At 55.3% G+C, this 9,198-nt stretch overlaps 1 long non-coding RNA gene across 1 annotated transcript; it reads right to left on the minus strand.

Moving 5' to 3' along the window:
* Positions 1-9: 9 nt before the first annotated feature.
* Positions 10-3,214, minus strand: LOC125614155. The gene is made up of 4 exons (XR_007344800.1): positions 2,959-3,214; positions 1,714-1,860; positions 790-1,129; positions 10-692 (listed from the first exon to the last, which is right to left on the minus strand). It is a non-coding gene; the product is annotated as an uncharacterized LOC125614155 (long non-coding RNA).
* Positions 3,215-9,198: the final 5,984 nt, after the last annotated feature.

The following is a 9,198-nucleotide window of genomic DNA, read 5'->3' on the forward strand; positions in this document are numbered from 1 at the left end:
TGGCTGAGCTACATCCCCAGCCCACACAAGCTTCCCCATTCAGAGGAAATTAAACATGATATCACAATGTCCACAAGTGCTGCAGACACATGGACACATGGACCATGCACACACACACACACACACACACACACTCACACACACACACCACTCATAGGCAAGATGGGGAGAAGGGCATATTTCAGGTCACGTTCCAGCAGGAAGACCCAAGGTGGGGGGGTGAGGTGTGGAGCACAGGGTGGCAGGTGGGCTGTGAGTGACCAGGCAGCCAAGACTGACCTTGGAAAGGGCTTGAGGTCCCTGCTATGACATTGTCTCCATCTCCTGATGCCCATCCTGTGAGACCCTGCGGCCCTGATGCCTGGCCACCACTCCTCACTTCCACGCCCCCTTCCCCGTACAGTGGAGGCTGTTATGCCAGGGGACTGACGAGAGGGCAGGGCCAGCGCTCCCCTCCCGACAGCATCCGGAGCCTCCACACAGGTTTCTTCCCTACTGATGTCTCTTTGGGGCGCTTTAGATGAGCAGCTTTTGACGTGTTGGATGGGAAATTGCTTTTTCCCTCCTGCTTATGAGACTCTGCTCTTAAGACTTGAACTGCAGAAGGCTCTGGGGTTGGCGAGTCTTGCCTCAGCCGGGCAGGTGGGTGGTGCCGGCTCAAGGCTCCTGGCGAGGCTGAGCCAGGGAGAGGTCTGCAAGGGCACAGGGTGGGGGCATCAGGGGTCAGGACTCACTCTGTCACTTGGCTCCCCCGTGTTCTCAGGCCTCCCTGCCTCCGGTGCCCCTCACCTCTCATTCCTCGTCAGTATCCACTGTCAGACACTAGGAGGTCTTCTTGTCCCCTGCCCAGGCAGTACCATGCCCAGGTCCCTTCCTTCTGTCCATCACATGGAAGGAGGAGTCCCTCCCCACCAGCTCAGGGCATGGGCCACGAGTACTGGTGGCAGGGCTGTGGATGACCACCAAGTCCCAGCTGGCCTCAGGGTCCCTCCCGGCAGCCTCCTCACCTGCCCCCACCGGGTCCTTCCCTCAGGTTTCTACACTTAGGCCCACCTGGCTTGCAGTCCAGGGGAGAAGCGTAGCCCCCACTCCTCTGACTTGCAGAGCCCAGCCACAAACTCCGGAAATCCTGCAAAGACCAGAGGACTCTGAGGGGCCAGGGACAGTGGGCAGTTCAGGGGGGAATGAGGGTGTGGCAGAGTGTCTCACGACCTCTGCCAAGGCCCAGAGTCTCCTGACCCCTAACAGAGCAAAAGAAAGCAAGACAGGTAGGCTTGTCCTGCCTCGGGCTGAGTGGGAGTCCCACCCACCACACCTGGCTAGCTGGCAGCCCGGCGAGGGGACCGAGCTCTCCCAACCCACTGACAGAGAGTGGCCAGGAGGGGTCTCTCCTGGCCCCCCAGACTGAGCCTCCCCTCCCCCACTGAAAGCTGCCAGAGGTCAAGGGCAGCTGGAGACTCCTTGTCTTTTTGTCTCTGCAGGCAGGAGACACCGTGCACCCACCCACAGGCACCTTCTGGCCTCGCCAGGGACAGCTTCTGCAGACAGCACCAGATAAACCAAACACCAAACAAGCACCAAATCAGCTTGTCATGGGAAGTACAGTGACAGTGGCGACAGGACCAACATGCAACCCTCAAAGGGCGAAGAGGGAAGGGACCAGAGTCTCCCTGATGCAACAGATCCAGTGTCCCGATACAGTATGAAACTCACCTGTCCTCCCAGGAACCAGGAAAGCCACCCTTGAATGAGAAAGACAAGCACCAGCCGCGCCCACACTGGGGTGAATCAGGTATGGGAATGAACTGGCCAGGACTTTAGAGCAGCATCAGCATGCTTCAGCAGGCAACTACAGGTTGTCTAGAAACAAGTGAGAAAAATGAACATCTCAGCTAACAAATAGTTATTTAAATTGGAGGGCATTTTTAGAACCGAAAGATCTGATAACAGAAATTAACAAACACAGTTTTAGAATACAGATGACAGAAGTTGGAATTTGAGAACAGAGAGAGAATTTGCCCAATCTGAGCAGAGCCTCGGGGGGCCGTTGAAAGGGTCACAAAAGACCCAACACTCATGTGGTCGGCGTTCCAGGGTGAGAAGAGCCAGGCTGAGAGTATTGAAAGAAATACAAAAGCTGGTGCTGTGTGGCCTATAGTCCCGGCTCCTCTGGAGGCTGAGGCAGGAGGGTTGCTTACCCAGGAGTTCAAGGCCAGCCTGGGCAATGCAATAAAACCCCATCTGTTAAAAACAACCACAAAACCCCAACAATTACAAAACAAAAAATGAAAGTGAGAAAGGCCAAGGAACCTAAATGGCAGTAAGGCTGGCCCAGTCCACTCCGGGTGCAGTCCAGACGGTAGCTTGTTACCATGGACATCCTGATACCCGGTGCAACTGGAAGAAAGCAATGAGAATAAACACACTCAAGATCATTATGAAGAAATTGATAGACAATAATAAGGTAGATCCCAGAAATCTGAGCAAAGATAAACAGGGAAAACAAATAGAAAACAGATATTTGAATGGTGGACCTAAGTCCTAACATACTGACCATTTACGTTCAGTGTGGATCTTTTAAGCACACCAAATGACAAAGCAGAGATTGTCAGAGTCTAGGTTTTTTTCTTTTCTTTCTTTCTTTTTTTTTTTTTTAAATGACCCAATTATATACTATCTACAAGAAACTCACTTCAAATTCCAAGGTGACATTTCAGAAAAAAGGAACATACAGATGGCTGGAAAGCACATGGAAAGGTACCCAACAGGAGCCCTTGGGAAATGCAATCCAACCACACCCAGATGCCTCCAACACCCATCAAGACGAAAAAGAGTGACGTTACTGAGTGCTGTCGAGGATGCAGAGAAACGGGGGCCCTTATACAGGCTCGTGGGAATGTAAAATGGTTCAGCCCCTCTGGAAAACAATTCAGCAGTTTCTTATAAAACTAAACATACCATCGCCACAGGTGTGCACTCTTGACATTTAACACCAAAGCCTGTATACAGTGATGCGCAATAGTGCACGCCTACAATCCCAGCAACCGAAGGGGCCAAGGAAGGAGGATTACAACTTTGAGGCCAGCCTCAAAGTTAGTGGGTTTCTGTCTCAAAATAAAAAATAAAAAGGGCTGAGGATGTAGCTCAGAGTAGCTCCAGGTCCCGTCCCTGGTACCATCAAAACAAAACAGAAAGTAAGACAAAAATAGACGTCTGCACAAATGTCCACTGCAACTTTGTTTGCAATAAGATCGACAGCCAAACGACTGCCAGGGTCAAAGGTTTAAACAAACTGTGGTCCGTCCACAACACGGAACACGACTCTGTAATAAAAAGAACCAACTATTGAGACCCACGACAACTTGCCTGAATCTCCAGGGAATTTTGAGTGTGTGGGGGGCACAAATCCCAAAGGGTTCCATGGCATATGATTCCATTTATGTAATACTCTTGAAGTGAGAAAACTGCAGAAATGGAGAATAGATTGTGGGAGGAGGCTGGAGGGGAGGCCGGAGGGCAGGAGCCATCCTCAGGGGTGGGCCTGTTAAGGTCTTGACTGTGGGGGATTCACACGGCCACTCAGGTGACAGCACCGTATAAAGAAACACACAAGCCAGGACAAGCGGAGTGGGCGATGTAATGAGGTCAGTGCCTGGAATCAACATCAGCACCGGGTCATAATGTTGGACTCTAGTTTTACAAGTCATCTTCGGGGGATGCTCTTGGAGGGTACGCAGGCTTAGTCTTTGTTATTTCTTGTAATAGCATGCAAATCTACAAGTATTTCAGCATTAAATTGATTTTTAAAATAAAAAATGAATCAAACCAACCTCCTGAGTCCAGACCTTCAGTTCTGCCATTCATCTGTGTCTCCACCCGTGTCCCCAACCCCCACCTCCATCAGGACCAAAGGTCCCATCCAGCAGCTCAACTCCATCATCCCCCGTCCACCTTAGTGACCTGTAGTGTCGATAAATTCAAGTTACGTCTTAGCTGGATTCTCCCGAAAGCAAAGCCTGCGATAAGCTGGCTTTATTTGCAGGTGACTTCTCTGGAAAAATGGATTCAGGGAGCAGGAGTGGGGAGGAGGGAGGAAAGAGGCGAGGGGCTGAGCCAGCAGAGACGCTTCGGGAGTCGCCATCGCTATGGCAACTGGTGCCCAGCCCCAGGGGCCTCACCGAGCACATAGCAGGGGACAAGATCTATTCATCATGTGTCCCCACCGCTCTGGGTGACTCTGTGGGCACTAACTCCCCTGAGTTGCACACACTCATGTGTGTGTGTGTGTGTGTGCGTGTGCGCATGCCCCTTGGGAGGACGGGAGAGAAGCTAGGCTGTCGATGCCAGGAGAGCGTTTGTGTCCATCTCTGGGCTTCTGAGATCATCAGCTTTGAGACTCTCCTGAGGTGGTGTCCAAGCTGTGGACAGTTGTCAGATAAGGCTTCTCCCTAGGATCAAGGTCTACGCAGATGACTCCTCTCCCAAGAGGCCACAGGTTCCAGTCCTGGCCAAGAGCCTGGGCTCCTGGGCTCCTGGAGGGGTGGGAAGACTCGGGCACGCTGTGGAGTCTCCAGAATCTGCCCAGCTCAGCTGAAAGCCACTGAAGGAGCAAAGCTCCCTTCCAGCTGGCCAGCAGGGTGTGCAGGCTCAGCATGGCCAGGCTGCCCCCGGGCGCCCCAGAGGACAAGACCCAGCAGAGGGAGGCGCCAAATCCCTGTCTTTTGAGCTGAACTGCCAAGAAGTGTCCACTGAGGACAAGAGGGGTGCAGGCTCCACTGTGGCCCAGTGGAGGGTGCAGCCCCAAGGCCGAGGGGATCCTTGAGCCACAGAACCAGAGCCTGGTCTGTTCGGCAGGGAGGTATTCGCCGAGCAGACAGCAGGGGCCAGGTGTGTGGAGTGGACGCTACCTCGGGGCTGCAGCAGTCCTGAGGGCCACATCTCCCCGCGTGCGGCAGGGAGGAATAGGACATCATGAAACTATGACCCGAGAGACTGCAGGACTTGGGGGTGCCTCTGAAGGTTGTCGCCCTCCGTCAGGGCTCATGTGGGGTGAGCGTCCGTGTGTCCTGATACAAAGGAGGCTCAGGGTTTTCCCCAAACCAGGAACAGGTGTCAGCACAATCAGGAACCCGTGCAGACGTAGCCTGAAGGTCCCTGAGGTTGTCCAGACTGCCCTGTTCATGTCCCCTGACTCACAGTTCCACTCTGACTGCACACAGGGCAGTTTTGTTAAGAACCCGAGATCCTGCTGTGGTGCGTCTGGTGGGACCCACCTTGCCACGGCTTTTTTCCTCCCTGGTGCTGGGGATCGAGCTGGGGGTCCTCACATGCTGGACAGGTGCTGTCCTATGAGCCACACCCCCAGGAAGCGCAGCATTGTCTTAAGCCCCCCAGTTCTGCAGAGCCCAGGTGGAGGCCCCCTTGCCAGTCTCCAGGGCCACTGCAGTGTGAAGCCGCTCCAGGCGAGGCCTCCCCACTGGGCATGCTCAGCAGGGGGCAGACCTTGGTTTGGGGCCTTGGATTAAAAGCCCACAGTTCATCCAGCTCCCAGACGCAGGGCCCAAGCCCATGTGCCCTGGCTGGACCTCATTAGCAGCTGGACTCTTTCTGTGCCTGGCTTATTTAACTTGGCATAATGATCTCCAGTTGTTATCTCTGTTGTCACAAATGACAAAATTTCACTCCTTTTGATGGCTGAATAGTGCTCCGTTGTGTCTGTACATCACATTTTCTTTACCCAGGCCATCATCTTGCAGATCTATTCCCGTCAGAGCTCTTGGACTGCTGGTTGAGGCCCTTACCATGCTGTTCCTCTAAGATGGAGACTCCCAGGGGCCACAGGAGCTGTGCCTGAGGGTGGGTGTCCGGGGATCGGACACCCTCCACCTGCTGGTTATTGGGAAGGAGGAGGAGGCAGGACCCCCAAGGGGTCCTTTGAGAGGTCCCACCTAGTCAGCCATTGCCCCAAGACTTTGACCCCAGGAAGGAGGCTTTCCACCCTCTCCCAGGGATGGTGGGTGTGCCATGGGGTCCTGGGCCAGCACCCTGGGCCTTGCTGGCCCTTTCTGTACTGACCTCAGCAGGGATCTGTAAGCACCAGTCCCCTCTCTGGTGGGGACTAGAGAGAAAGGGGCCTGCACTGGCCTGCGGCAGCAGGAGCTGGGGAGCTGAGCAGGCAGTTCCTGAGTCCTCCACAGAGCCCGCCATCCCCCAGCCGGCACTTAATCCTCCATCTCTGCTACTTAACCTCTCCCACCGGGGACAGGGCACTTGAACTCCTTTTAAATAAGCCCTTGAGGGCTCAGAAGGAATTGTTGCCAGCAATTCAAAACCCCAGGCCCCGGAGGCAGCCGGTCCAGCTGCTGAGGGTCCCAGGCTGTCACCAGAGGCCTTCCCGTGCTCAGAGGCCCAGGCCTGCCCTCCAGGGGAGACAGCCCCCTGGGAGGGAGGCATTGGCATCCCCACGCCTGGTCCCGGCCTCAAGGACCCATTCGCTGGCTGCCTGGCTAAGCTTCCCGTCTAGTTCTCTTTGGCCCAAGCAAGGGGACCTCGGCCAAGCAGACCTGAATCCAACCCGCTCCTGGTCCAGGACTTCTGGACCATCCCTTAGCCCAGCTCTCCTTTCTTTTCTGCAGAATGGATTAAAGGCAGGAGGACAGGAAGCCACCTGTCCCAGTCACTGCAGTTGGTAGCCACGTCCCTCCCACCAAGAAACCCCACGCCAGCAGGCCTCTGCAGGAGGACCCGGCAGCCTAGGCCCCGGGGGGTTCTGAGGCTGACCAGCCCGGAGTTCAGGTCCTCAGACAAACGCTGTCCACGGTTACCTTTGAACGTCAGATACACAGCAAACCGTTTTTTACCATAAGTATATCCCAAATTCGCGTGGGGCAGTGTGTCGTTAATCTGAAATTCAAATTTAAGTGGATATTCTCTGTTTTTATTTGCCAAATCTGGAAACCTTGACTGAAATATCAAGTCAGGTTGGAGGGTTAGGGGGGTGTGAAGGTTTCAGTTTTGGTTTTTTAAATCCACTGGTGGGAGAGGGCAGGAAAAAAATCATTAAGTGAAAAGCAGACTACAGTGTCTCCGTTGTTTGTCTTCACAATTTAAGGCATAGAGAGTGAGCCAGATGGAGGCATCAGGGGAGAGGGCCAGGCACCCAAGAAAGACGGGAAGGGACTGTTAGGGGCCATCTCCCCTTCCTCCCTCCCTCCCTCCTCCTCCCCCCTTCCTTCTCCTCTTCTTCCTTTCATTTTCCAACATTTTTCACGAACATCTTACTTTCTGATGAACACATATTTTGCATCAATCACGTATATGGACTCCCGGGGTGACCAAACGGAAGAGAAGTCCTCATGCATCTCGGGGTCCTCCTGCCCTGGGGCCTCCTGAAATCCTGGGGAAGCCCGCAGAGGGCCGCCTGCTCCCTGACACCCTTCATCCCGGCCTCCAGGACAGAAGGGGGCCCAGGGCACTGGCCTCAGGGGGCCACGCTGTGCTTCCAGACACAGCCCCGCCCCCTCCCGCCCGCGGTTCTGTTTTTGTGATTTTCAGTTTCCTCCCTCGCTGTCAGCTGTCATCGATGCCGCGTGCCCGCCTCTCCCAGCCATTCTCGCTTCTGTTTTCCTTCCAGTCCCTCGTGAACCGGCAACAGGCAGGGCCACGGCGGTCAAGGTCGCTGTGAAGTTGGAGTGAGTCGACGCAAATGAGAGTCATGCGAGCCCGTGCCCGGTGGTGCACAGGCCTTCCGAAGTCCCTCCAGGCTTGCCAGCCCCTGCTGGGCACAGGGCTCTCCTGGCCCCCAGCTCTCCGCGGCCTGGGTGCATGTTGCAGTTTTCCAGAACCGTTTACCAGATCAGTGGACCTATGAAAAGACTCCAGGTCCCGGCTCAAAGTCTGCACCTCTGAATGCACAACCTCCACTACAGTGAAGGAGCACGAGAGTGCCCCCGGGGAGCTGGGGACCCCGGGACTTGAGGGAAGGTCATGTGAGTTGACCACGTTAAAAGGCACACAGTCGGGTTCCGCTGGAGAAGACGAGCCACTCTGGCTACTTGCACAGGGCATGAACTTAGGAGCTCACAAAACCACTGGAAGGACCAGAGAAACAGGTCTACCTCGGCCTCCAAAATGACCCCCAGGACACACCTGGCTGCCCACCAAGAAGCCATTCCTGCGTCACATCAGGAGGGTGGGGACAGGGCACCCCTGGCTCCAGGACAGCCAGTCAACCTGAAAATCAGCAGGTGGCCACAACCGGCCTCATCTGCTACCTTCACACTGGCCCTAAAGTGGCCCGCCCTCGCCCTCCCTCTCAGCACCATTGGAAGTGGCCACCAGCCCTGGGATGCTGCCCAGAGCACCCACCACCAGGCTTGCTGAGAACAGGCTCAGGCCTGGCCTGCATGTCCCAAGAATGCATCTGACGGGCGAACCCAAGGGCAAGCCTCCCAGGACGGGCCTTCCGCCCTGTCTCTGCAGGCCAGGGGGCAACAGCTGCAAAGGGAGCACAGGCTCAGGACTTGCAGGCAGGTCCTTTGAAGGCACAAGCAGGAGGTGCCAGGTGGGGACAGCCTGGGCCAGCTCTAGAATCCATTTGCTGAATCCAGCACTGTGGTCCTGGCCCCAGGACTGCAAGCTCTAGGCTTTTGTGAGATCATTGGAGTGCTTGGTAAAGCTGCAAAGTGGGGTGCCCAGAACTGTCCCCAACGGTCACCCAGCACAAGCCCCACTCCCTCCTCCACAACAGGCATCCCATGCTTTTCATCCTTGGCCTGACCAGGTCCAGAGGGATAGAGGGGGCCAGCTCAGAAAGGAGACAGGCCACAGGGGGATGCCACCCCAGGCAAGGAATTGTGCTGGGGCCAATTTTCACCCATTTGTTAGCCTGTATGCTTTCTGTGGGTTCTCTGAAATAGGCCAGGTGGGAATGTTTACACCCTGGGAAGCGGCAATGGACACAAACTGGGGCTTTTTGTTTACATTCCCCAGAGCCAATGATTAAACACCAGCGGGCCATCAGTTGAGGCAAGGAAGATGGGTGAGGTTTCTGCAAGGCTGTGAGCTTGGTGGGCCTCATCCTGGCTGCAAGAGAAGACCCCTGGGTGCTCTGACTGAACCCCAAAGCCCTGACCTCAGCTCAGCCAAGCAACTGAGGAACTGTAGGCAGCGGCAGCTACACAGGGCCTGGGGTCAAGG

Source organism: Marmota marmota, unplaced genomic scaffold, assembly GCF_001458135.2.
Source record: "Marmota marmota marmota unplaced genomic scaffold, marMar, whole genome shotgun sequence".
Classification (NCBI taxonomy): Eukaryota; Metazoa; Chordata; class Mammalia; order Rodentia; family Sciuridae; genus Marmota; species Marmota marmota.